Consider the following 26,957-nt stretch of genomic DNA (forward strand, 5'->3'; position numbering starts at 1 on the left):
ATGTGTGACAGAGTTAGTTTGTGTGTGTGTGCAGGTTGTTGGTGGGGTTTTTTTTTTTAACTTTTGTTTTTGGGGAGCGGGGTTGGGGGATGTGCTGTGCTTGCAAGCTGTTTCTTTGTCTGTGGGGTTTGTGTAGGTAGATCTTTGTTTTGGTGAAATGTAAGGGTGTTTGTAGGGGGGGGGGGTCAGTGTTTGCAGAGTGCTGGATAGATGTTTCTCTTTTTTTTAAGCTTCTTTGGTGTTGTGCTGAGGCAGCAGTGTTTGTTTACGTGGGCGGAAGGGAGGTTATTTTTGCAATCGTTTTTTTTTTTGGCCTTTTAGGGCTCCTGTAGGTTTCCTTTGAAAAGAAAAGCAGTGCGTGAAGTAGAGCTGTGTTTTTCCAAGTTGAATGAGGTCGGCGAAAGGTTAGCAGTTGCCTTATGCAGGGGATGTTTTTTTGTTGTTTGCTGGGAGAGGAGCAGCGTGTGCAAGCGTCGTTTTTGTTAGGGGGGAACAGTTGAAGAGGAAAGCGCTGTGGGAAGCAGTCTTGTTCTGGGTACGGTGGTTTGTGGAAGGGAGAGTAGGCTGCTGTTTCAGTCCGTTAGAGGCCGGCTGTGTGGATGAAGGGTTTGTTGTGGCGGGGGTTGTTTTTGGACGTCCTGGGTTGACTCCTGAGAAGGTGTGGGGGGGGGGGGCGGTTTGGAGTTTCGTGCATCTTTGTACTTCTCCCCCTGCCTGGGTTTGTCTATGGTGCTGGCTGTTTGGGGTTTAATTTTTCCAGTCTCCAGCGATTCGTAGGCAAGGGAGGAGTAGGGAAACACGTGTGCTGTGCTCTGTGCTGCTCAGAGAATGCGGCGTTCTGAATGCTCCTCCTTTCTTGTTCTGTTTTTTGTTCTGATAGGTCCTTTCTGTGTCGCATTTCGTTGCCTGGTAACATTTCTCCTTTGGTGCTGTGTTCTGATAGGTCCGTGTTTTGTGGCTTTGCTGCTTGGTAACGTTTCTGCTTTTTCCTGTTTTTCGGGCGGGCGGGGCAGGGAGGCATTCTCAGTGGGGTGGCTTCACCACCACGAACTTACGAACCCTTATCGTTCTGCTGTGACTTTATTACCTTTGTCCTCAGAACGTTCAGGGTGCGTTTTATTATAGTAGATGATCTTTCCACAACATCCTGTAATCAGGTTCTATGGATATGGGAGCCCAGCCCCTCCCCCATACCCAGTTACCATCTTTATCTCTGCTCACAATAGACAGGACCCGTTGCTTACCCTGCCCTCTGGAAATGTTATTATATGGCTCACAAGGTTCCCCTATAACCATTCTATACCCAACCCCCTCAACCAATCCCTCCCTGCCCCCCTGCCCCACACATCCCATAGAACTTGGCGATGATTTTGCGTTCATCGCAAGGATTCACCTTAATGCAAAGGGTCCCCTCTCCCTTTAAGGTACCTACACATCCGAACATGTACTCATACATATGCCCCTAAAACAAAACAACATAGAAAATGTGTAAACCAGTAAGTTCCCCTCACGTTCACTGTCCCAAGTCAGTCCGGCATAATCACTCTTGTGCGTTACCGCCTCGTTGTCCTCATTTGCGGCTGATTCACTCAGGTCTCACTATTGAGGTCAGTCTGTTGTTTGTTGATATATTTCATCGCTGCCTTATCTGAGTCGAAGTTGGTCCACTTGCCACCAAAGTGAATCTTTAAGGTTGCAGGATAGGCCAATGTGAAGCGGATCTTTTTCTCCACCAACTTCGAGCACACCGGGTGGAAGCGTCGTCTTTTTTCCTGAACGCCCGCTGGATAATCAGGAAAGATCAAGATTGGTGTGCCGTTGTATCTTAAGGAGTCTCTCTTAGATCTGTATCCTTGCATAATTTCTTCCTTGTGTATGTAATTGTGAATTTTCACGATTACAACTCTTGGTTTCAAGTTCTCTTTTTGAAATCTGCCCAGGCAGTGCGCCCGTTCAATACAGAAGGCCCCGCGGCTATCCGAGAGCGCGAACTCCTGTTGCAGCCATGTTTCAAGGAGGGCCCCCAGGTTCCTTTCTGGAGCCGATTCAGGTATCCCAACTATTCTTATGTTTGAACGGCGGGCCCTGCTCTCCAGATCTTCGAGCTTTTCGCCTTGCGTTCTTACTTTCTCTTCCAGTTCTTTGAGCGCCGGCGTGCTTTTATTCCATGCATCTTCCGCCTCCAACATGCGTTTCTCGAGTTCTGTTGTCCGCCTCACCGTCTCCAATATACACGCCTCCATCTGTCCCAGCTGACCCGCAAGAGACTCAAATCTTGGTTCCAGGGCCACCGCGACCGCTTTTGTTATTTGAGCAAGCTGCTTTTCGGAAAACTCTGGTTGCGCCTCGCTCACCGGATCCTCCATCTTGGATTCGGCTGTGGCCGGTGGCGATTTGCCTTTATCGCCTTTTACACTTCTTTTTGCGGCTCCGGGAGGCATCGGCACCAAATAAGCTTCCATACACTTTTCCGGCACCCGGTCACTGTCTCAGGTTGGCACAGGAGGGGAATTGAGAACAATCTGCACTGCAATTACGGAGAGGGGACCCCGGAGCACAGCCTAAGCACTGCTGTTGCTCTCAGTGCATCACGTGATCTCCTGCTACCCACATTTAAATGGTAGCAGATTATACTGTCCATGTATTTGAAGCACAGCTATGTTATGAACTACAAGTCCCTGTAGTTCTCTAGTTCTCTGTGATTGTCCCTTTCTATGCACATGTTCCCTGTGACCAGTGACTCCTGGGCTTTCCTTATTGGCTTGCTTTGTGCTCCAAGCATGTGTCTAATTTCTCCTTCCCTTGACCCCTTGTTGACTGTACCACATGGGAGAGTAAACATCTCAAGTTCATCCAAAAGGTTCTTTACAGTTTCCCTCCAATCCCATGGGGGTCTGTTCTGGGAAGGCCTCAGAAGCTGCAGTTCAAACCTGATTCCCATGACCACTGCTTTCTGGCTTTCTGGATCTAGATATATTCTGGGCCATTTATGTTCCCACATATATCCCTGAACTGGGTGTATCCTGGGCCATTTGTGTTCCCACATATATATATCAGATAATAAGGAGAGGGTATATATTTTATAGTATGTAGGAATAAAGACACAGATAGTTTTCAGGAATAGAATCTTATTTATTCTTACCAAGAGAAAGTCTTCAGGTCAATACATACATCTGGGTTCAAATGCACAGAGCTCTGCTGTCGGTCAAGTGTCCAGGAAACTTCTAATCTTTTCTGTCTGAATGTTTGCTCTTTTATAGGCATAGATCTCAATAGATGCTTATGGCAGGACCTATTTCTTCATCTTATTGGCCAATATTTCCGGCAGATGTACATTTGTACTTTTTTGCAAACATCTTGTACCAACTCTTCTTTCCTGTTCTAGTTATTTTGAAACATTTTGAAACATCTCTCTTCCGCCCCAGGTGTCCAACTGTCTTTTCCCGGTAAACATCTCTTGCTTTTGCTATTTCAAAACTTCATATCATATCATATCCGTCACCCTGAACATCTTGACTTTATCTGTTATAGAAACATCCAGTTTTACAATCTATTTTTATATAATCTTATGACCTGTGTGCCATGTTATAGGAATACAAGCTAGATTTTACAAACCATTTTTTTATATTATTCTATCATCATATATGCTATATTCAATTTGTAATTTGTTTCAGGTTTTATTAAGACTTCATCATATAGTCCTGCATTTGCAGGTTCTCAACTGTTATGCCATTACTGGGCTATCAGGCCTAGTCAAGGCTTCTCTGCTGACCAAAGTCCTGTAACCTGGCTTACCACCATTCCAGTGGACACTCAAATTCCAATCCATATTAACATTCCCCTCTTCACCCTATCCCATAGGGTGACACCAGGGTTAACGTACCATGGTACCATCCATTCCAGAAGGTATCCTTATAAAACTGTTGTTCTGCAGAGTCTATTCTAAAACCTGATATGGTCAAATTACTGAGATTCAGATCATAACATAGGCACTACTTCAGTCATTTCTTTTACACCAATACTTTCTCCAACCCCTTAGTATACAGGTTCTAACTTATTCTTACCTAAGTGAGTATATATTGTTATTAATCATAAAATCTTTGGTTATATACTGATTATATCTTGAGTATACATTTGCATTGATTTGCATAGGTTAAGTAGACATTTTTCTCATGTATCATATCATCTTATAAAGCTTTGTATGGTTATATGGTATCCCTATGTGCTATTACCTGATTATACAGTTGCAGACATCTCTCTAGTGTCTCTAGCACTTGCATAGCGATTGGTCCTTCTCAGAGGGAGATAGTCCAAAGTGTTATCTCCTGTGGTGTTGGGAAGGAGATTTTCGTACAGAACATATTGTCCTGCGGTCGTCTTTTTCATTATTGCAGTTTCAATTAAGCGTTCTACTAAGCCTCTAGCACAAGGGATTATGCAACATCCTACTAATACAAAAATTGCTACCACTATAATTATAGTAGTGGCTGCTGAAATGATAAATGTCTTCCATTTACCAAAAGCTTTATCCAACCAACCAGTCCAGGATGTGTCAACACCAGAGTTCTCTGCCAATTCTTGTGACAGTGAGGTTAAGCCTTCCAAAGCTCTGGTGATTGATCCATCTGGAGCAGTATTGTTGGGGATAAAGGTGCAACACTGTGTACCTATTTTCCGGCACACTCCGCCCTCTGCTGCCAGAAGTTGGTCAAGCACTAATCTGTTTTCCAACGTCATCCGGCTAGTGGCGTCCAATTGCGCTGCAATTCCTTGAATTGCATCCCTGGTATAATTGACAAATCTCTGCTGGTTGTAATATATGTAATTGATCCAGTCTAAGTTCTTATTTATCGTAGCCCACCAAAAGAAAACTGATTCAAATCCTGCAGCTATTTGGTTTCTGGCTTTGAACTCATCAGGAACCCCTCTTGGAACTCCAATTGCATCTATATAGACCCGATCATCAAAAGATCCAGGCATTGCACTTCTCTTCACTCGTGAGGAAGAGCTGCTATGAGGAGGGAGCAAGGATGCTATAATGATTGGAATTACCAATTTGACTAAGGCACATCTGCCTGTCCAACTTCTGTGAAGTGTGTGGTGGATAGTACGAGTTCCACAATACCACCATACATCTGCTCTCGCCTGTGAAAAGTCTGTGAGGTTCAAATTTCGCAGAGTCCCTTTTTCTAGGGTTGTGTTACAATTAGTCAAATTTCCCAGAAACCGTGTATTTTTCACCCCATATCGTTCCAGACATGTATGATATCTGGTAGCAGGATCTGGAATCCTGAATACGGGTGGAACCCTCAGCCGAGGGGGTAAGTAGGGGTGGTGCTCGTCAAGATGTTGACAAGACTTATTCACTTCAGTTGTTACCTGAAGCAACTCTAACATACACCAAAAACCATCTGGATCATTGCGGAGATCTAAAGGGAAAGGAACTACTGTTGGTTCTGCTCTTGCATGGGAACAAAAGTAACAATTAGAGATATTCAAACTCTTTGTAGTATAATGCGCCCATTCAAGCCATAGGTTTGTCTCTCCAAATCCTGTTTCTAGTGCCACTAAATCTTTGGAATTATTAATTGGCACGATCTGGTAAGGGATCCTTACTTCTGGGATCTTTGTTGGCATCAAAGGATTCGTTTCTGGTTGGGCCGGGGGTGGAATAATCTTGAATTTTCCAATGGGATCTCTACCTGTGGCATCAATTCCTAAGGAATAAGTTCTGTATGTAGTAGCCGTTACACCTCTGAAAGTGATAGCCACTTGATTACATTTGGTCATTGGACAAAGGCCAGTGACTCGCAATTTCATGATGGAAATGCTCTTTTTTAGATCCGGAATCTCACTACCTGAGTAGGGAACCCATGAACCTGTATACCACCATACTTGTGCCCAACTTCCGCAATTGGAGAAGGGACACAGGTATACCTCAAAAGCTGACAAATACTGCTGCACAGGATGTTCCCCACACATTGTATAAGAACATACATCAAGGGTTATTGTGGTTGTGTCCTTGGTAGTGGGTAAAGTTATTTCATAAGTGGTCGTGAATTGTTGCAGAAAATTTACTATATGCTGTGTTCCTTGTATCATGGGCATGGTGAGCACACACAACAGGAGGGTTAAGCACTTCATGTTGGTGGTTTTCATGATCAAGCACTGTATCAAGATTGTACGAAGGGTAAATGACGGCTAATGATTAAGGTGAGCAACAAAACTATCCCTAGGGTCCTAGCAAGAGCTGCTATCACAACAATCAGTATTCCAAAATATATCAAGGCTTGATATATCATTAAGTATGACCTGGGTATGGGGGGTAAATTCTAATAGCCCCTCTTTCAATGGGGTCGGGTACTTCAAAGAGACTATATATTTCCAAAGGTCCCAATCCAATCTCTCTGACAAACAGAAAAGGTATCCAATCAGTGTCAATTACGGCGTATGTGAACAACCAAAAATCTACTACGTCACCAGTTTCTGGTCTTATTAGAAGATCGTCGGTCTGTTCAACTTGTAGACACAAACTTCCTCCAAACAATACCAGAGTGTGAGTAACTGTTCTACTGGGGCCGAGTGTCCAATTCTCAAGTAAAGGTTCACACAGGGTCTGATATCGAGTAAGGGGATCCCAGTTGGGATTGTCTTCTGGAGCGGGGTCCCAATGGGGAAATAATAATTCACGAGGATCCAGAAGGTATTCTGGAGGTATAGGGATTAGCTGTTCACCTAAATTGAAAGGCGACAATGGTGGAGAGTCTCTTCCACGGGACATATATTGATAGTTACTTGGGGTGTGGAGCTATCTGGGAGGACGAGTAGCTGGGACTCTGGTACCTGGAGTGGCTAAGGTAGTATTCGTGGGAGGAGGAACGTCAGTATCAGGAACCAAAGGATAAGGAGGAGGGGTGGGTTGCAATTCAGGCAAGGTAATATTATCCTCAAAATAATGCTGACTAAGGAGCTTGTTCCCTCTCTCATTGTGTCTGTGTCAAAACAATGTGTATGAGAGAAACAGCATGTCTGAGAGAAATAAGAATGTGCTTCACACTGTAACAGTATTACTGCTACTAGTGCTTTCAAGCCCCTTGTAATACATGATGTTTTTACCACACAGTAGTATTTACAACATTACCAGCCAGCTTTGTAGCCAAATCCCCAGCCTCTCTTGCATAAGAGGGCTGGTTACAAAATAGACTTTTAATCAGTAGTGGCAGAAACTTCTATTCCAGCACATTTCAATAGTAAGAAGCCGATATTCAAGGCGATTTAAGCAGGCAGAAAATTGCTTCCTGCCACCTAACCGTGGATATTCAGCAGCACTTAACTGGACAGTGCTGCTGAATATCCCCTGAAACCGCACAAACAAAAAGTGGGTAGGTCAGGGGCGGCATTGGGGTGGAGGCTCACTACTAACCTTCCCCTCGCTCGGAATATTTGTGAGTGACATTGCCGAAGGGTTAGAAGGTAAAGTTTGCCTATTTGCGGATGACACTAAGATCTGTAACAGTGGACACCCGGGAGGGAGTGGAAAACATGAAAAAGGATCTGAGGAAGCTAGAAGCATGGTCTAAGGTTTGGCAATTAAAATTCAATGCGAAGAAATGCAAAGTGATGCACTTAGGGAATAGAAATCCTCGGGAGACGTATGTGTTAGGCGGGGAGAATCTGATAGGTACAGACGGGGAGAGGGATCTTGGGATGATAGTATCTGAGGATCTGAAGGTGTCGAAACAGTGTGACAAGGCGGTGGCCGTAGCTAGAAGTTTGTTAGGCTGTATAGAGAGAGGTGTGACAGAATTCAAACACGTGTGGGACAAACATAAAGGAATCCTGTTCAGAAGGAATGGATCCTAAGGAGCTTAGCCGAGATTGGGTGGCAGAGCCGATAGCAGGAGGCGGGGATAGTGCTGGGCAGACTTATACGGTCTGTGCCAGAGCCGGTGGTGGGAGGAGGGGCTGGTGGTTGGGAGGCGGGGATAGTGCTGGGCAGACTTATACAGTCTGTGCCAGAGCCGGTGGTGGGAGGAGGGGCTGGTGGTTGGGAGGCGGGGATAGTGCTGGGCAGACTTATACAGTCTGTGCCAGAGCCGGTGGTGGGAGGAGGGGCTGGTGGTTGGGAGGCGGGGATAGTACTGGGCAGACTTAAACGGTCTGTGCCCTGAAAAGGACAGGTACAAATCAAGGTAAGGTATACACAAAAAGTAGCACATATGAGTTTATCTTGTTGGGCAGACTGGATGGACCATGCAGGTCTTTTTCTGCTGTCATCTACTATGTTACTATGTTATGTGGGTGCCGGCACCCACATAGGTAAGCGGCTTAATTTAGGACAGTTCAAGAGCCATCCTAAAAAGGCCACTTAGCTGTGCGGGTTCCGGCTCGAAATATCGGGCCGGCACCTGCATAACCTATTTTTTGTTAAAAAAAAAAAAAAAAAAAAGCAGCTCCCAAACCTCGTCTTCTCTCCCCTCCCCCCCCCCCCCCCAACCAATGCCAGTGAGGGAAGGAGGGGACATTGGCACGGGGGGATGAGACGGGGCTCAGGGGCTGTTTGGTGTTTTGTTTTTTTTATACAAAACAAGATTATATGGGTCCTGGCTCAATATATTGGCTGGACCTGCATAAGCTCCAGGTGGCGAGGCTGCCCAAAATTATCCCTGATATTCAGTGCCGGTACCTGGCCAGGGCCCAGCACTGAATATAGGGGGGAAATGTAGCCGGTGACGACCAGCTTTTTAAAAAAACATTCACCTCCGCCGGCTGAATATCGGGGGTGGGGGGTAAATGTTGTTTTCAATTTGTCTTTGAGTAAAGAATAATTGGATCAAGAGTTTGAGTCTTCACTTGTGATGTTAAATATTGGGAAGATAAGACGTGGAGCAGAGTTCTGAACGGACTGAAGGGGGGATAGGTGGCAAAGTGGGAGGCCAGTGAGGAGTAGGTTGCAGTAGTCAAGGCAAGAGGTAATGAGAGAATGGATGAGAGTTCGGGTGGTGTGCTCAGAGAGGAAAGAGCGAATTTTGCTAATGTTGTAGAGGAAGAAGCGACAGGTCTTGTCTATCTGCTGGATATGCGCAGAGAAGGAGAGGGAGGAGTCGAAGATGACTCCAAGGTTGCGGGCAGATGAGACGGGGACGATGAGGGTGTCGTCAACTGAGATAGAGAGCGGAGGGAGAGGAGAAGTGGGTTTGGGTGGGAAGACAATAAGCTCGGTCTTGGCCATGTTCAGCTTCAGGTGGCGGTTGGACATCCAGGCAGCAATGTCGGACAAGCAGGCCAATACTTTGGCCTGGGTTTCCGCAATGATGTCTAGTGTGGAGAGATAAAGCTGGGTGTCATCAGCATAAAGATGATACTGGAAACCATGAGATGAGATCAGGGAGCCCAGGGAAGAGGTGTAGATTGAAAAAAGAAGGGGTCCAAGGACAGATCCTTGAGGAACTCCAACAGAGAGCGGGATGGGGGTGGAGGAAGAGCCATAAGAATGTGCTCTGAAGGTACGGTGGGAGAGATAAGAGAAGAACTAGGAGAGGACAGAGCCCTGAAACCCAAATGAGGACAGTGTGGCAAGAAGTAAATTGTGATTGACAGTGTCAAAAGCAGCAGATAGGTCGAGGAGGATGGAGTAGTGACCTTTGGATTTGGCAAGGAACAGGTCATTGCAGACATTGCAGGCTCTGTTGTTTGAGGCTCCTATCCCGTTTCCTCGGGTGTGTTGAGCCTTCGTTGGGGTTGAGGTGCAGGAGCACATTTTGGGATACACCTGGTGGTGCCAGGTCCCTACCCTTCTCCCCATGTCAGCTGGCAGATAATTCTTCTCAGGAGTATAGCTATTTTCCTCTCCTGCCTCTTAAAAAAAAAAAAGAGCTGACAAATTTTGACGGAACAGTTTCTCTCCAGCCATAGTGGGATTGAATATCTCTTGAAAGAGTTTCTCCGTTTAACTTAAGGAGCATGAACAGGGCTGTGTGGAGAAAAGGTAGGATTTTACAGAAGCTGTTAAGCGCTGTGGGGCAAGAAGGTCTGCGTCGGGAGCCTGCGAGGCTTGTTCCGCGACGGGGAAAACGGGTTCGGAGCAAGCAGACCGTGGGTTGAGCGGCGAACCGCGTGAGGGTAGCGATTCTCGGTCGGCGGGAAATTCTCTCTCTGGGGCAGTGCGTGTCACATCTCTGGCCGTGACCACTCTCAGACCTACCTTGTTTCTGGGGGTCAGCTTTCTAGCTGGCTCCTGCTTCTTCTGTCTGTCCTTTCTGAGCTAGCTCTGGCTCTTTGTGCTGGCTGCATCCAGCAGCATGACACTAATTGCCTCACTATACTGCACCTGTGGGTGTTGCCTGGGTTATCTCTCTCTCTCTCTCTCTCTCTCTCTCTCTCTCTCTCTCTCTGTGTGCTGGCTGCTGCCAGCAGGACTCTAATTGCTTCACTACACTACACCTGGGTGTGGGAAGCCTCTGTGTTTTACTGTGCTTTCTGCCTGCTCTGTGGCTTGTGCCTAATCAGCCTCCGTAGTTTCTGGAGATTGCTGCAGCTGTGCCTCTGGTGTGGAAGGGCTTTATTAAGCACTTAGAGATTGCAGTCTTGGCCTTTGTGTCGTATAAGGTCCCTGGTATGCTAGAGTGCTCTGTGCACTGCTACATTGTCCAGTTCTGTGTGATTGCCTAGTGTTTGACTAGTTAGCTTGGGCACAGCCTTGCTTGGTAGCCTGTGTACAGCTTTACTAGTTCTTCTGTGTTTGCTCTGTGTGAGTTCCTAGTGTTTGCCTAGTTAGCTTGGGCACTGCTCTGCTTGTTAGCTTGTGTACAGCTTCTAGGTCTCCTGAGTTTAGCCTCTGGTTTTCCCCGGTGGGGTTTCCTTGGTTTCTGGAGCTTCAGCCCTAGTTTTGTCCTTTGCCAGTTCTCCTTGTTACTGGAGCTGCAGCCCTAGTCTTGCTATTGGTTCTGACCCTTGCCTGTACCTATCTACTGCTCTGCTAGCCGCCTGCCCAGAGACTCCTGCTTTGAATCTGACCATGCCTGATGCCTATACTCAGATATTCTCTGCCAGCCACCTGTCTCTGCCTATTGCCTGTACTCAGATCTTCTCTGCCAGCCACCTGTCTCGGACTATTGCCTGAACCCGGACATTCCCTGCCTGCCTGTCTCACATTAGCCTAGGTACCTGGGAGCACTGCTGGATCCTGACTCCGGTTGTTCCTGTTGCTGGTTCCAGTTCTGGTTTTCCTGTAAGCTCTACCGGCTGCTCGAACCTGAGGGCTCAACCCTCGGGGAAAGGCAGCTAAGCGTAGGTGAAGCCTACTCCAGTGTGTTCCGGTCCGGTGTGTTCCAGTCCCGAGTGTTCCAGTGCAGGACTCCAGTCCGGGGTTCCAGTCCAGCCTTTTCTCTGCTCCGAAGGTGATCTTGCCTGCCACTGCCGCTCCTCGGCCGTGGTCCAAGGACTCACGTACCCAGGGTTCCCGGGGAAGAAGCATGACAGAATGCCAAGGTCCTCGAGAACACGACAGTGCGTGCATCTGCCGGCGCCATTTTTGACTTACCGCCGATTACACAGGAGTGTGTAGCGGTAGAATCAGCTGGCGTTGCGGCTTTACGGGATGTTTCAGCGTCTTCTCTTTCGGAGAAAACAAGTATGGGGGGATTTTCTCCAGAATTTGTGCTTTTAATGCACAAAGCTTTTTTGCTGCGATCCGAGGGAGAGCTTCATTCGGCGGCCATTTTGGGGAGCTCTGTTCCCTCATGCTCTGACTTTTATCAGAAGCCGGCTAAGATGTCCCACTTTCATTTAGAGGATTCCAGGCCTGTTGATTCCGAACATTCAGATTCAGATGGGGCCCCTGACTCCGGGGAATCTTTGCCAGAGTTATTAGAAGAGGGGGAGTTGCCCACTGGTGAAGGGGATGATCCCACCGCGGCACGTCTATTCAGAAGGGAAGAGCTCATTCCTTTAATTGTTCAGGCATTACAAGTTCTGAATTTGTCTCCCCCGGAATCCGCAATCTCTCCCGCGGTGAGCTCTTCCATCATGTCTGGCACTAGAGCACCCTCTAAAGCCTTTTATATTCATGAGGCTATGCAGGTGCTCATTCAGACTCAGTGGGATTCCCCAGAGGCTAGTCTACAAGTGGCACAGGCGATGGCTAAGCTTTGCCCTTTGAGACAGGAGGATTTAGATTCTTTGCGTCTCCCGGTGGTGGATTCGTTGATTTCTGCAGTGGCAAAGAAGACTGCTTTACCTGTTGAAGGAGGCGCAAATCTTAGAGACCCGCAGGAGAAGAAGCTTGAAACTGCTGTTAAAGCATCGTTTGAAGTTGCGGCCTTGTCGTTACAGGCCTCGGTCTGCGGCTCTTATGTTGCCAGAGCATGTCTGTCTTGGGTACAGAAGGCAGCTTCGCCGGAGGAGTTGGTTGATGTTCTTCCAGTTTTGGAGTCCGGGTTGGCTTATTTGGTGGATCTCTTGTATGATATCCTTCGAGCTTCCGCTAAAGGAGTTTCATTAGTGGTTTCAGCTCGACGCTGGATCTGATTAAAACATTGGGCTGCTGATCTGCCCTCGAAGTCCAGACTGGCCTGATTACATTTCAAAGGGAAACTCCTGTTTGGTCAGGAGTTGGCTCAGATTGTTAAGGACCTTGGAGACTCTAAAGGTCGCTTGCTGGAGGATAAATCTAAATCCCAGGCAAAACCATTTCATCCGCGCTTCAAGGACACAAAGCGATATAGACCCGGTAGGGTCGGAGGTTTTCAAAAGCCACGGGTTACTCAGAAGCAGCAGCAGTCCTTTTGTTCCGAGCGCAGACTTCCGTCCTCTGTTCCGTAAAATCAACAAGGAGCCAGAGGTACACAATGATGGGGCCCTGGTCCAGTCCTCTCCGCCGATAGGGGGGCGGCTGTCCCAATTCGGGGAGGAATGGGCCAGGGTGACTACAGACGAATGGGTTCTAGACATTATTCGAGACGGTTACAAACTGGATTTTGCTCGTCCTTTAGCGGACAGTTTTCTCGAATCTCCGTGCAAATCTCTGGTAAAGAGAGCAGCGGTACGAGAAACTTTGGCAGAATTGCTGTGTCTACAGGATAGTGGTTCCCGTGCCTGCGAACGAAGTAGGTCAAGGTCGCTATTCCATTTACTTTGTAGTGGAAAAGAAAGGAGGCACCTTTCGGCCTGTGTTAGATCTCAAGGCGGTCAACAAAGCCTTGAAAGTGCGGCACTTCCGGATGGAAACGCTTCGATCGGTGCTGGCAGCGGTTCAGCCAGGAGAATTTTTGGCCTCTCTTGATTTAAAAGAGGCCTACTTGCACATTCCTATCTGGCTCCTTCACCAAAGGTTTCTTCGTTTTGCAGTGTTAGGCCAGCATTTCCAGTTCAGGGCCATGCCCTTTGGTCTGGCCACGGCGCCATGCACGTTTTCCAAGGTGATGGTGGTGGTGGCAGCCTTTCTGCGGGCCAGAGGATGGCAAGTTCATCCTTATCTCGACGATTGGCTGAATCGCGCTCAGTCTCGCGTACAATGCGTGCAGGCGACTCAGGCTGTCATAGATCTCTTACAGTCTTTGGGTTGGGTGATAAATGTTCAAAAGAGTCATCTCGTCCCAACTCAAACTGGAATACCTGGGAGTGCGATTTGATACCAGTCAGGGTCGAGTTTTCCTTCCGGATCAGCGACGGTTGAAGTTGCTGAAACAAATTTCTTTAATTCTGCAGAGGCCGGCCCCGTCAGCATGAGATTATGTTCAAGTCCAGGGGTCAATGGCGGCTACGATAGACGTCGTACCTTGGGCCTGGAGTCACATGCGTCCTCTGCAATGGCATCTGCTCAGTCAGTGGTCTCCACTTTCCGAGGATTACACGATTCGGCTCCCCTGGACACCTCGAGCTCGGTTTGCTCTTCATTGGTGGTTCAGAATGGAGCATTTAATGCGAGGCATGCCTCTGGCAACTCCAGATTGGCGTGTAGTAACGACGGATGTGAGTCTGTCGGGTTGGGGAGCTCTTTGTCTCGGTCATTCAGCTCAGGGCACTTGGTCTCCTTCGGAGTCCAAATTGCAGATCAATCTTCTGGAACTTCGAGCGATCCGCTTGGCTCTTTTAGCCTTCAAGGATCTCTTGACAGGTCAGCCAGTTCGAGTTCTCTCTGACAATGCCACAGCGGTGGCGTACGTCAATCGACAAGGGGGAACTCGCAGTGCTCTGCTGGCGGAAGAAGCGTCCATTCTTTGTCATTGGGCAGCGACACGTCTAGTCCTCTTATCAGCCGCTCACATAGCAGGAGTGCTAAATGTTCAGGCCGACTTCCTCAGTCGGAATCTCTTGGATGCCGGGGAGTGGGAGCTCTCTCAACAGGCGTTTCGTCTGATCTCAGATCGTTGGGGAATTCCGGTGTTGGACCTGATGGCTCACTTCTCCAATGCCAAGGTGCCTCACTTCTTCAGCAGAGGCAGAGAGGTCGGGTCCGAAGGCATAGACGCTCTTCTTCAGCCGTGGCCCTTAGATCTTCTGTATGTCTTTCCTCCTTGGCCGATGGTCGGTCGAATAGTAATAGCCCAGTGATTCTCATTGCGCCGAATTGGCCCAGGCGTCCTTGGTATGCGGACTTGGTTCGCCTGCTCATCAACGATCCATTTCACCTGTCTCCTTTGGAAGACCTTCTCCATCAGGGTCCGGTAATCATCACCGATCATGCCCCCTTTGGGCTTACGGCCTGGCTATTGAAAGGTCGCACCTGAGGCGTAAAGGTTATCCGGAGGCTGAGATTGCGACAATGTTGCAGGCTCGCAAACGTTCTACTTCGACGGCGTATGCTAGAGTTTGGAGGACTTTTGTTGCTTGGTGTTCTTTGGCAGGCATTTCTCCTCTGGGATCCATTTTGGCATTCTTACAGGAAGGACTGGATAAGGCGCTATCGTTAAATACGTTAAAGGTCCAGGTGGCGGCCTTAGCGTACTTTAGGGGTCATTTGGGTAGACATTCTTTAGCTTCACATCCAGATGTAGTGAGATTTCTTCGAGGTGTGGGACATCTTCGGCCTCCTCAACTTCAGGTGATGCCGGAGTGGAATCTGAACCTTGTGCTGAGGGCCTTCCAACGGCCTCCTTTTGAACCTTTAAAAAAAGCTTCATTAAAGGACATTACGTTGAAGACGCTATTCTTGGTGGCAATGGCTTCAGCCAGACGGGTGTCGGAGCTTCAGGCACTTTTGTTCAAAGATCCATTTCTCCGTTTTTCGGAGGCAGGTGTGTCAGTGAGGACGGTACCGTCATTTCTTCCTAAGGTAGTCTCGCGTTTTCATATTAACCAAGAAGTGGTTTTTCCATCTTTTAAAAAAGAAGATTATCCTCACAACTTTCAAGCTTTACGCTGTCTTGATGTTAAGAGAGCGGTGCCCTGTTATTTAGAAGCAACTAATTCCTTTCGGAAATCAGATCATTTGTTTGTCCTTTTTGCAGGACAGAAGAAAGGGAACATGGCATCTAAGGCTACAGTCGCTTGATGGCTTAAGGAGGCGATTGCATCTGCTTACCTGTTGATGGGAAAGTCTTCCCCTCTTCATGTTCGAGCGCATTCAACTAGTTCTCAGGCTGCTTCCTTTGCGGAGTGTAGTTGGGTTCAGGTGGAGGACATTTGTATGGCGGCGACTTGGTTGTCGTTGCACACTTTTGCGAAGCATTACCGTATTGATGTAGCGGCGCATCGTGACGCGACTTTCGGGGCTTCGGTTTTATCTGCTGGGATTCTCAGGTCCCACCCTTGATGAGGATTGCTTTGGTACATCTCACAAGTCTCTGGATTGATCTGGGGACGCTATGGAAGGTAAAATTATGTCTTACCTGATAATTTTCTTTCCATTAGTTCCTCAGATCAATCCAGAGGCCCTCCTTGGGTTTCGGCAGTTCTGCTCGGATTCATTATAATTCATTTTGATTCACTCGGTTCTGTTCATGTTCCTTTGTTAGAATGGTTATACAGTTCATATGGGTTATATTTTCAATATATTTTCATTATATCTTTACAGCAGCTTGGAACTTTTCTTCCAAGTTTCCGCTGCTTTTGCAGAGGCAGGAGAGTGTTATATAGTTCAACTGAAGTTTCTTACTGCTTTGGTATCGTTATACTAAAGTTAGATTGGCTGCACATGCCCTCTTGTGGCAAACTTCGGTGTTCTCTCTATCTAACCTGCTAGAGGAGAGGCATAACCCACAAGTCTCTGGATTGATCTGAGGGACTAATGGAAAGAAAATTATCAGGTAAGACATAATTTTACCTTTTTGGCTGAAAATGGATATGCGGCAAGATTAAAATTGGTGCACATCCATTTTGGGCCTCAGACCTTACCACCACCCATTGACTTAGTGGTAAGGTCTCATGTGTTAACCGGGCGGTAATTGTCAGTGCATACTGCCCAATTAGAGCCACATGGTAGAAAATAAAAAAATATTTTCGGACGCGCGTATCGGACTATTAAAGGCCTGATTGCTTATGCGGGTCCCAGACAATATTCAGCCAGGCATTGCATGAGACATTTATATGGAACCCAGCTGAATATTGGCTAGGATCCGCATGAATAAAAAAAAAATTAAAAAGAAAACAAGTTAGGTGCCCCTTCCCCCTAAGGAAACATAGGGCTGCTCCAGCTCCTACTCACCTCCGTAGACCCCCTGGGCCTCTCTGGAGAATTCCCTGGTGATCTAGGGGGAAATCTGAAGTCAAAATGGCTGGTGTGACTTCATGAATTAGTGTGAGCCTGCTGCTAGAGCAAAGGTTTTCAACCCAGTCCTTGAAGCACACCAAGCCATTAAATTCAATGGGGATATCCTGAAAACCCTGACTGGTTGGGTGTGTCCCGAGGACTAGATTAAAAACCCCTGTTCTAGCAGCAGATCTGTGGTACTTCAGAAGGTGCATGGGGGCTGGACCAGCCCTTTATTTCCTTGGAAGGGGGGTGATTACAAGTGGGGCTCACCTGTTGATATTTGAGTTTAATCGGCCAATATTCAGATGGGTGCATAAAGTTAGGACAGCTTCTTTTCTGTCCTAACTTTATACACTTAGCTAGCCAGTTACCGGTCTGAATATCGCCATTATCCAGCTAGGGCCATGCTCTGCCTACTCTCTGTCTCTGGTCCCCCCCTAACCTCACTGGTTAGGGGTTAACCATTTAATTCAGTGGCACTATCCGGTTCTCCGAGGACAAGCAGGCTGCTTGTTCTCACTGATGGGGTGACGTCCACGGCAGCCCCTCCAATCGGAACACTTTCTAGCAAAGTCCTTTGCTAGTCCTCGCGCGCCGATGCGCACCGCGCATGCGCGGCCGTCTTCCCGGCCGAAACCGGCTCTGCCGGCCAGTCTTCTTTTGTCCGCGCTCGGTACGGTTGTGTTTCGCCGTTCGCGCCCCGAAAGTTGACCTCGCGCGTCGTTTTTCGACTTCGCTTAAAAAAAAAAATAAATAAAGAGTGTCGGAAGGAGACCTTTTCGGTCTGCTCCCTTCCTGTATTTCTAGTTTTGCCCCGGTAAGTTTTCTTTCGTCGTCGGGGTAGGCCCTATTTAAGCCTCGGTTCGAAGTTTTCTTCCCCCTCTTTTTGTGGTGCCATTTTCGCCATTTCGAGTTTTGATCTTGCCGGCGCGATTTTTCTGCCCATGACATTGAAGTCTTCCAGCGGCTTCAAGAAGTGCACCCAGTGCGCCCGGGTAATCTCGCTCACTGACAGGCACGCGTCGTGTCTTCAGTGTCTGGGGGCTGGGCACCGCCCACAGGCCTGTAGTCTGTGTTCTCTTTTGCAAAAGCGGACTCAGGTAGCGAGATTAGCCCAGTGGAACGTTTTGTTCTCGGGCTCTTCGTCGGCATCGGCACCGGGAGTATGGACTGCTTCGACGTCGTCGGCGCCCGGACCTTCATCTTCGCCCCCGATTGCATCGAGTGCATCGAGTTATCGGCCCTCTGCATCGGGGCGACATCGGAGGGCTGCATCGGCGTCGGTGGTATCGAGACCTCCTCGTCTGCTGATGTCGTCGGACGGTGGTGCTTCGTCTGGAGTGCAGGTGAGGGCTCCCCCTACCCTGAGGGCTCCTGCGGTACAGCCCCCCCGAGACCGACCTCCTTCGGCCTCGGCCCCGAGGAAGAGACGGCTGGATTCTACGTCCTCTTCGTCGGTGCCGGGAAGCTCCGGTGACATGCTTCGTCCCAAAAAGTCGAAGAAGCATCGTCACCGGTCCCCTTCCCGTGTCGGCACCGAGAGCTCTGGGTCGCCGAGGGAGTCGGCACCCAGTAGGCATCGGCACCGAGAGGACCGCTCGCCCTCTGTTCAAGAGGTGTCGGTGCGCTCCCCTTTGGACAGCCCGGAACAGCCTCCACGCCCGGAACAGGTTCTGACATCGACTCCTGCATCGGCTTCCATGTCTTTTTCCACAGCCGCTCTGCACGAGAGCCTCCGGGCCGTTCTCCCAGAGATCCTGGGAGAGCTGTTGCGCCCTACCCCTCCGGTACCGGGGGTGCTTGCGCCACCGGTACCGTCGAGCGAGGCGCCGGCTGGCCCATTGCCCGGGGTGAGGTCTCCGACATCGGTGCCGCTTGCGGTACCGACTGCGGTAGCCTCCCAGGAAGGCTCCCCGACTACGTCGGCGGAGGGAACTTCGCCGGTGCGGGTGAGGGAGTCTACCTCTCGACGCTCCCACCGTGGCCGTGGTTCCACGAAGTCGAGCCGGGCACGGCTGCAGACACAGGTCCGTGAACTTGTGTCTGACACCGATGGTGAGGCCTCGTGGGAAGAGGAAGAGGACATCAGATATTTCTCTGACGAGGAGTCTGAGGGTCTTCCTTCTGATCCCACTCCCTCTCCTGAAAGACAGCTTTCTCCTCCTGAGAGCCTGTCTTTCGCTTCCTTTGTCCGGGAGATGTCTACGGCCATCCCCTTCCCGGTGGTTGTGGAGGACGAGCCCAGGGCTGAAATGTTTGAGCTCCTGGACTATCCTTCTCCACCTAAGGAAGCGTCCACAGTACCCATGCATCATGTCCTCAAAAAGACATTGCTGGCAAACTGGACCAAGCCTCTAACTAATCCCCACATTCCCAAGAAGATCGAGTCCCAGTACCGGATCCATGGGGACCCAGAACTGATGCGCACTGAGTTGCCTCACGACTCTGGAGTTGTGGATTTGGCCCTAAAGAAGGCCAAGAGTTCTAGGGAGCATGCTTCGGCGCCCCCGGGCAAGGACTCTAGAACCTTGGACTCCTTTGGGAGGAAGGCCTACCATTCTTCTATGCTCTTGGCCAAAATTCAGTCCTACCAGCTCTACACGAGCATACACATGTGGAACAATGTGCGGCAGTTGGCGGGCTTGGTGGACAAGCTCCCCCCTGAGCAAGCCAAGCCATTTCAGGAGGTGGTCAGGCAGCTGAAGGCGTGCAGAAAATTCCTGGCCAGAGGGGTGTATGACACCTTTGATGTTGCGTCCAGGGCCGCTGCTCAAGGTGTGGTGATGCGCAGACTCTCATGGCTGCGTGCCTCCGACCTGGAGAATAGAATCCAGCAGCGGATTGCGGACTCGCCTTGCCGTGCGGATAATATTTTTGGAGAGAAAGTGGAGCAGGTGGTAGAGCAGCTCCACCAGCGGGACACTGCTTTCGACAAGTTCTCCCGCTGGCAGCCTTCAACCTCTACAGGTAGAAGATTTTTTGGGGGAAGGAAGACTATTCCCTACTCTTCTGGTAAGCATAGGTACAATTCTCCTTCTCGACAGCCTGCGGCCCAGGCTAAGCCCCAGCGCGCTCGCTCTCATCAGCAGCGTGCGACTCAGCAAGGCCCCTCGGCTCCCCAGCAAAAGCAAGGGACGAGCTTTTGACTGGCTCCAGCAGAGCATAGCCGACATCCAAGTGTCAGTGCCGGGCGACCTGCCAGTCGGAGGGAGGTTGAAAGCTTTTCACCTAAGGTGGCCTCTCATAACCTCCGATCAGTGGGTTCTCCAAATAGTCCGGCAAAGATACACCCTCAATTTGGCCTCAAAACCTCCAAATTGTCCACCGGGAGCTCAGTCTTACAGCTTCCAACACAAGCAGGTACTTGCAGAGGAACTCTCCGCCCTTCTCAGCGCCAATACGGTCAAGCCCGTCCCATCCGGGCAAGAAGGGCTGGGATTCTATTCCAGGTACTTCCTTGTGGAAAAGAAAACAGGGGGGATGCGTCCCATCCTAGACCTAAGGGCCCTGAACAAATATCTGGTCAAAGAGAAGTTCAGGATGCTTTCCCTGGGCACCCTTCTCCCCATGATTCAGGAAAACGATTGGCTATGCTCTCTGGACTTGAAGGACGCCTACACGCACATCCCGATACTGCCAGCTCACAGACAGTATCTGCGATTTCAGCTGGGCACACGTCACTTCCAGTACTGTGTGCTACCCTTTGGGCTCGCCTCTGCGCCCAGAGTGTTCACGAAGTGCTTGGCTGTAGTAGCAGCGGCACTTCGCAGACTTGGGGGTACACGTGTTCCCATATCTCGACGATTGGCTGGTGAAGAACACATCCGAGGCAGGAGCCCTGTAGTCCATGCAGATGACTATTCGCCTCCTGGAGCTACTGGGGTTTGTGATAAATTATCCAAAGTCCCATCTTCTCCCAGTGCAGAAACTCGAATTCATAGGAGCTCTGCTGGATTCTCGGACGGCTCGCGCCTATCTTCCAGAGACGAGAGCCAACAACTTGTTGTCCCTCGTCTCGCGGGTGCGAGCGTCCCAGCAGATCACAGCTCGGCAGATGTTGAGATTGCTGGGCCATATTGCCTCCACAGTTCATGTGACTCCCATGGCCCGCCTTCACATGAGATCTGCCCAATGGACCCTAGCTTCCCAGTGGTTTCAGGCTGCTGGGGATCTAGAAGACGTGATCCACCTGTCCACGAGTTTTCTCAAATCCCTGTATTGGTGGATGATTTGGTCCAATTTGACTCTGGGACGTCCTTTCCAAATTCCTCAGCCACAAAAAGTGCTGACTACGGATGCGTCTCTCCTGGGGTGGGGAGCTCATGTCGATGGGCTGCACACCCAAGGAAGCTGGTCCCTCCAGGAACGCGATCTGCAGATCAATCTTCTGGAGTTACGAGCGGTCTGGAACGCTCTGAAGGCTTTCAGAGATCGGCTGTCCCACCAAATTATCCAAATTCAGACAGACAACCAGGTTGCCATGTATTACATCAACAAGCAGGGGGGCACCGGATCTCGCCCCCTGTGTCAGGAAGCCGTCAGCATGTGGCTCTGGGCTCGCCGTCACGGCATGGTGCTCCAAGCCACATATCTGGCAGGCGTAAACAACAGTCTGGCCGACAGGTTGAGCAGGATTATGCAACCTCACGAGTGGTCGCTCAATTCCCGTGTAGTGCGACAGATCTTCCAGCTGTGGGGCACCCCCTTGGTAGATCTCGAGCCAACCACAAAGTCCCTCAGTTCTGTTCCAGGCTTCAGGCCCACGGCAGACTGGCATCGGATTACCTTCCTCCTGGACTGGGGGGAGGGTCTGCTGTATGCTTATCCTCCCATACCTCTTGTGGGGAAGACTTTGTTGAAACTCAAGCAAGACCGAGGCACCATGATTCTGATTGCTCCTTTTTGGCCGCGTCAGATCTGGTTCCCTCTTCTTCTGGAGTTGTCCTCCGAAGAACCGTGGAGATTGGAGTGTTTTCCGACCCTCATCACACAGGACGAAGGGGCGCTTCTGCATCCCAACCTCCGGTCCCTGGCTCTCACGGTCTGGATGTTGAGAGCGTAGACTTTGCCTCTTTGGGTCTGTCTGAGGGTGTCTCCCGCATCTTGCTTGCTTCCAGGAAAGATTCCACTTAGAGGAGTAACTTCTTTCTATGGAGGAGGTTTGCCGTCTGGTGTGACAGCAAGGCCCTAGATCCTCGCTCTTGTCCTACACAGACCCTGCTTGAATACCTTCTGCACTTGTCTGAGTCTGGTCTCAAGACCAACTCTGTAAGAGTTCACCTTAGTGTGATCAGTGCATACCATTACCATGTGGAAGGTAAGCCGATCTCAGGACAGCCTTTAGTTGTTCGCTTCATGAGAGGTTTGCTTTTGTCAAAGCCCCCTGTCAAGCCTCCTACAGTGTCATGGGATCTCAATGTCGTTCTCACCCAGCTGATGAAACCTCCTTTTGAGCCACTGAATTCCTGCCATCTGAGGTACTTGACCTGGAAGGTCATTTTCTTGGTGGCAGTTACTTCAGCTCTTAGAGTCAGTGAGCTTCAGGCCCTGGTAGCCCAGGCCCCTTACACCAAATTTCATCATAACAGAGTAGTCCTCCGCACTCACCCTAAGTTCTTGCCAAAGGTTGTGTCAGAGTTCCATCTGAACCAGTCAATTGTCTTGCCAACATTCTTTCCCCGTCCTCATTCCTGCCCTGCTGAACGTCAGCTGCACACATTGGACTGCAAGAGAGCATTGGCCTTCTATCTGGAGCGGACACAGCCCAACAGACAGTCCGCCCAATTGTTTGTTTCTTTTGATCCCAACAGGAGGGGAGTGGCTGTGGGGAAACGCACCATATCCAATTGGCTAGCAGATTGCATTTCCTTCACTTACGCCCAGGCTGGGCTGGCTCTTGAGGGTCATGTCACGGCTCATAATGTTAGAGCCATGGCAGCGTCGGTAGCCCACTTGAAGTCAGCCACTATTGAAGAGATTTGCAAAGCTGCGACGTGGTCATCTGTCCACACATTCACATCTCATTACTGCCTGCAGCAGGATACCCGATGCGACAGTCGGTTCGGGCAGTCAGTGCTTCAGAATCTGTTCGGGGTTTAGAATCCAACTCCACCCCCCTAGGCCCATGTTTGTTCTGTTCCAGGCTGCACTCTTAGTTAGTTGGTAATTTTTTTTAGGTCAATCTCAGTTATGTCCTCGCCGTTGCGAGGCCCAATTGACCATGGTTGTTGTTTTGAGTGAGCCTGGGGGCTAGGGATACCCCATCAGTGAGAACAAGCAGCCTGCTTGTCCTCGGAGAAAGCAAATGCTACATACCTGTAGAAGGTATTCTCCGAGGACAGCAGGCTGATTGTTCTCACAAACCCGCCCGCCTCCCCTTTGGAGTTGTGTCTTCCCTTCTCTTTGTCTTGCTACATATGAGACTGGCTGGCACGAGCCGGTTTCGGGCGGGAAGACGGCCGCGCATGCGCGGTGCGCATCGGCGCGCTAGGACTAGGAAAGGACTTTGCTAGAAAGTGTTCCGATTGGAGGGGCTGCCGTGGACGTCACCCCATCAGTGAGAACAATCAGCCTGCTGTCCTCGGAGAATACCTTCTACAGGTATGTAGCATTCGCTTTATGTGCCACTGAATATTGCCAGTTAGCCTCAATGGCAATTTAAGTGGCCTGGGGCCTTTCCCGGCTGTTTAAATTGTTTTGAATATTAGGCCCAGTAAAAATAAAAAAAATCAATATAACCATAATGAAAGAAAAAAAAAATATATATATATATTACCGTATACCAATCCAGAAACTGAGTTGAATCAAGTCTTCAACCACTAAACAAAAACAAAATGCATAGCACATAGTCATATTAGGAAACAAAAGTCACCCAGAAAAAGATTTCATATAAAATTATATCATCAGAGAATTTAAGTAGGGAGCAAAGGAGGAATCTGGCAGAACCACTTTAGCACTCTGGAGCAGTATTAACTGGCCATTAAAAAAAAACTTTGGAAACATTAGATTTGCATGGAAACTTTAAGAAGAGTAAAGCCCCAAACTGAAGCACCCTTAGTCTAATCAGGCAGAAATAATCTGTTTTCATAGATAGTCTGTCAGTCTGCAACATGCCACTTTATGATTCCTTAAAAATCTTATTTAATAACCAATCTCTATCTGAACATCAGAATAGCCATACTGGGTCAGGCCCATGGTCCATCTAGCCCAGTATCCTGTTTCCATCAGAGGCCAATCCAGGTCACAAGTACCTGACAGAAACCGAAAGAGTAGCAAAATTCCATGCTACCAATCCTAGGGCAAGCTTTGTCTTCCCCATGTCTATCTCAATAGCAGAATATGGACTTTTCCTCCAGGAATTCCAAAGCTAGAGAGAGAAAAAGAATTGAAGGGAACTGCCAGTTTAGCAGACATTTCCAAGAAGGTATTCAAATTTAAATTATCCCCCAAAACTAGGGAAAGTTTTGCAGTTTCTCCCATGTTTGCATATACCAGTGCTTCACAGCTGGCATCCAGCTCTAGATCATCTATTCCTCCTCCTCTTCCATCTCCTTTAATCTTTCTGACCATTCTCTTATATGGCCTTTGAATATTAGGGCCCATACTTTATTTATTAAGGGGTCCTTTTATGAAACTGCAGCAAAAGGAGGTCTGCATGTGTTTTTTGATGCGTGCCAAGGCCCCCTTTTACCACAGTGGGTAAAAGGCAGATCTTTGTTTTTTTTTTTTTTTTTCAAGAAATGCCTGTGCGGCAAATGCTGTACCCTCCAGCCTTTACACAGACGCTTGAATAAAACAATATTCTCTTTCAAACAGAAAAGTAAAAATTGGAACTTACTCTATAACACTGGGCTGTCTACACAGAATACTTGGGACTGAGAAAAATATTTAAAACTAAAAAAAGAGTTGTATATGCTGCTCATCAAAGCTTTTTGAGTAAAGGAAAGCAATTTTAGTTTTCTTAATTGCTAGTTCCTATAAGACATGCCTTAAAAATAGGAAAATTTCTCAATTAATATAAAGGCAAGTGGTTGGTTGGTTTGTTAGCTAGTTCAAATGTTTTCAACCCAGTCCTCAGGGCACCACCCAGCCAGTTGGGGTTTTCAGGATTCAGTGGGAATATCCTGAAAACCCCGTCTGACTGGGTGTGCCCTGAGGACTGGGTTGAAAGCCTCTGGTCTAGTTGGATATAGAAAAGTAAAATTTCAACACATGAGTTGTGTACCTTTTATTGGACTAACAGTGCTTATGTGACAAGTTTTTAAGAGCCCTGGTCCCTTTATCAAAAGTTAATACTGCACAAATCTATCTATCTATCTGTGTGTATTTAGAAAAGAGATTTTCTAAATAGCTACATTTTCTGCAGTATACCTAAGTGCAGAGTTACAGTATATGCTTATTTTCACACACACACAAAACAAACTTGGGACCTCTTTCGTTAAGACACGCTAGCGGTTCCCGGTGCGGCAATGCCAACAAAGCCCATTCACTTTGAATGGGCTCCATCAGCATTGCCTTGCGGGAACCATTAGTGCAGCTTGATAAAAGAGGACCTAAAGTTTCAAACACAAGTTATATAGAGATGTTGACATGTTTAATTTTAACAGTAAACTTATCAAACAATATAAAAAAATTAATCATTTGCTCTTAGCATTGTGTAAATGGAAAGTTGAGGGGAACTTACTGAAATTTAAAGAAGCAAAAAGCCTCAACTACCCCAAGGAGAGTCCTAGACTTTTTAACAAACCTCTTATGGGGTTTCTATCACTGACTTAAGTCCAGGTGAAAAAACAACGGCGGGGAAACAACTCTGCCACAGAGTGAAAAAAAACACTGTTGAAAAAACCAGCTCAGGATTTACTTAATCCCCATAATAACATCTAAACTTTCCATTAAACATAATGTTAAGTATGAAAAAGTACAATTTCCCACAAAAATGTATGAAAAAAGAAGCTTGCTTAACACAGAAGACAGTACTTAGCTAGTGTTCTGATGTCTATGCATTCTCCGCATCTTGTCCTTAAATGTTGGCAAAAATGTAATAGCAGCAAACACAAAAGCATAATCCAGTGGTGTCTTCCAAAGCTTCTTCAAACCCCTTAGCTGTTGTCTTCCGAAGTTTTGAAGAAGCTTTGGAAGACACCGTTGGATTATGCTTTTGTGTTTGCTGGTGCACAGCAAGATAGCCACCATCGATAGCGCATGGCCCCTTTTACTGCAACTTAGTAAAATGGCCCCAAAGGCAGTTAATAAATCTCACTAAATAAATAAATACATGTGAATAAGCTGACTAAACCATTAAAAATGTATCTCCTAAGATATAATTCTACTTTAAAATTGTATGTTTTTCTGTTTGTTTCACTTTGTTGGCACTTTTAACCATTTCTGTTGGTATTATAGTTAACCCTCCTGGTTGAATATTGTTTTTATAAAAGTAATTCTTTTACAGAATTTGTTCCCAACATAATATTCCTCTGCAACAAACTCTGTGGTTATAACACACAAGGTTGTTGGACCACAGCCTGTGCCACACATAGATACACTACTCTCTAAAACTCAGTGTAGCAACCAGGTGTTCACTACTGGCTCAGAACTTACGATTCAAAGCTATTTTGACAAATTACGAAAAAACTTACATTTCCCACACGCTGGGCTAAAGGTGTTTTTCTGAAAATGACAAAATGTCTTCTCCAGCAAGTATCTTCAGAAAAGTCATATAGTAGCTGCAAACAGATAGAATGGTTAGATCCTTCTCTTCTGTCTCCAAATGTCCTCACTCTTGGCTTCAGCTATGGTTTTAAAACCAAAATGTCAATGGGAGGAGTTGGATTCCATTTAATAAATTAACCCTGTGAGGTCTGTTTTTAGTTTAGAAATGACAGATGTTTATCCAACTATTGAGCACACAGCTTACGTTTGAAACTCTAAATGAATCAGCTCATATGAAAGGATAAAAATAAAACAGAAGAAAGTAAATCAGAATTACGATAAACCATCGTGTATTTTCCAGTTGCAAGTAAGGAAAATAAACCCAGATGAGATATTTCCACAGCAGTAACAAGGTCAGTATTTTACATTTTCTTGTCTAGACTATATTGAGAGATGTAGACACTTTCAACTACTTTATATATATCAAGGCTAATTTTTAAAAAATTCAGGCAATCTTTTCTTCTCAGCATCAAATATTAAAAATATATAAAAGTGCCCAAATACTTCATTTTAAATAGTCAAATTTTATCGAAGCTCAGCAGTACCACTTAAAGGT

General features: G+C 47.8%; 1 long non-coding RNA gene across 3 annotated transcripts in view; it reads right to left on the minus strand.

Moving 5' to 3' along the window:
* LOC115458382 overlaps positions 1–26,473 on the minus strand; it is a 67,257-nt gene extending 40,784 nt beyond the window's left edge. For all 3 annotated transcript variants that reach the window (XR_003940046.1, XR_003940048.1, XR_003940047.1), the window contains exons 1-2: positions 26,329–26,473; positions 23,469–23,511 (exon numbers count right to left, since the gene is read on the minus strand). This is a non-coding gene — a long non-coding RNA (uncharacterized LOC115458382). The remainder of the gene's footprint in view (positions 1–23,468; positions 23,512–26,328) is intronic.
* Between the last annotated feature and the right edge of the window lie 484 nt (positions 26,474–26,957).

The sequence above is a fragment of the Microcaecilia unicolor genome, chromosome 14, assembly GCF_901765095.1.
Source record: "Microcaecilia unicolor chromosome 14, aMicUni1.1, whole genome shotgun sequence".
In the NCBI taxonomy this organism is placed as follows: Eukaryota; Metazoa; Chordata; class Amphibia; order Gymnophiona; family Siphonopidae; genus Microcaecilia; species Microcaecilia unicolor.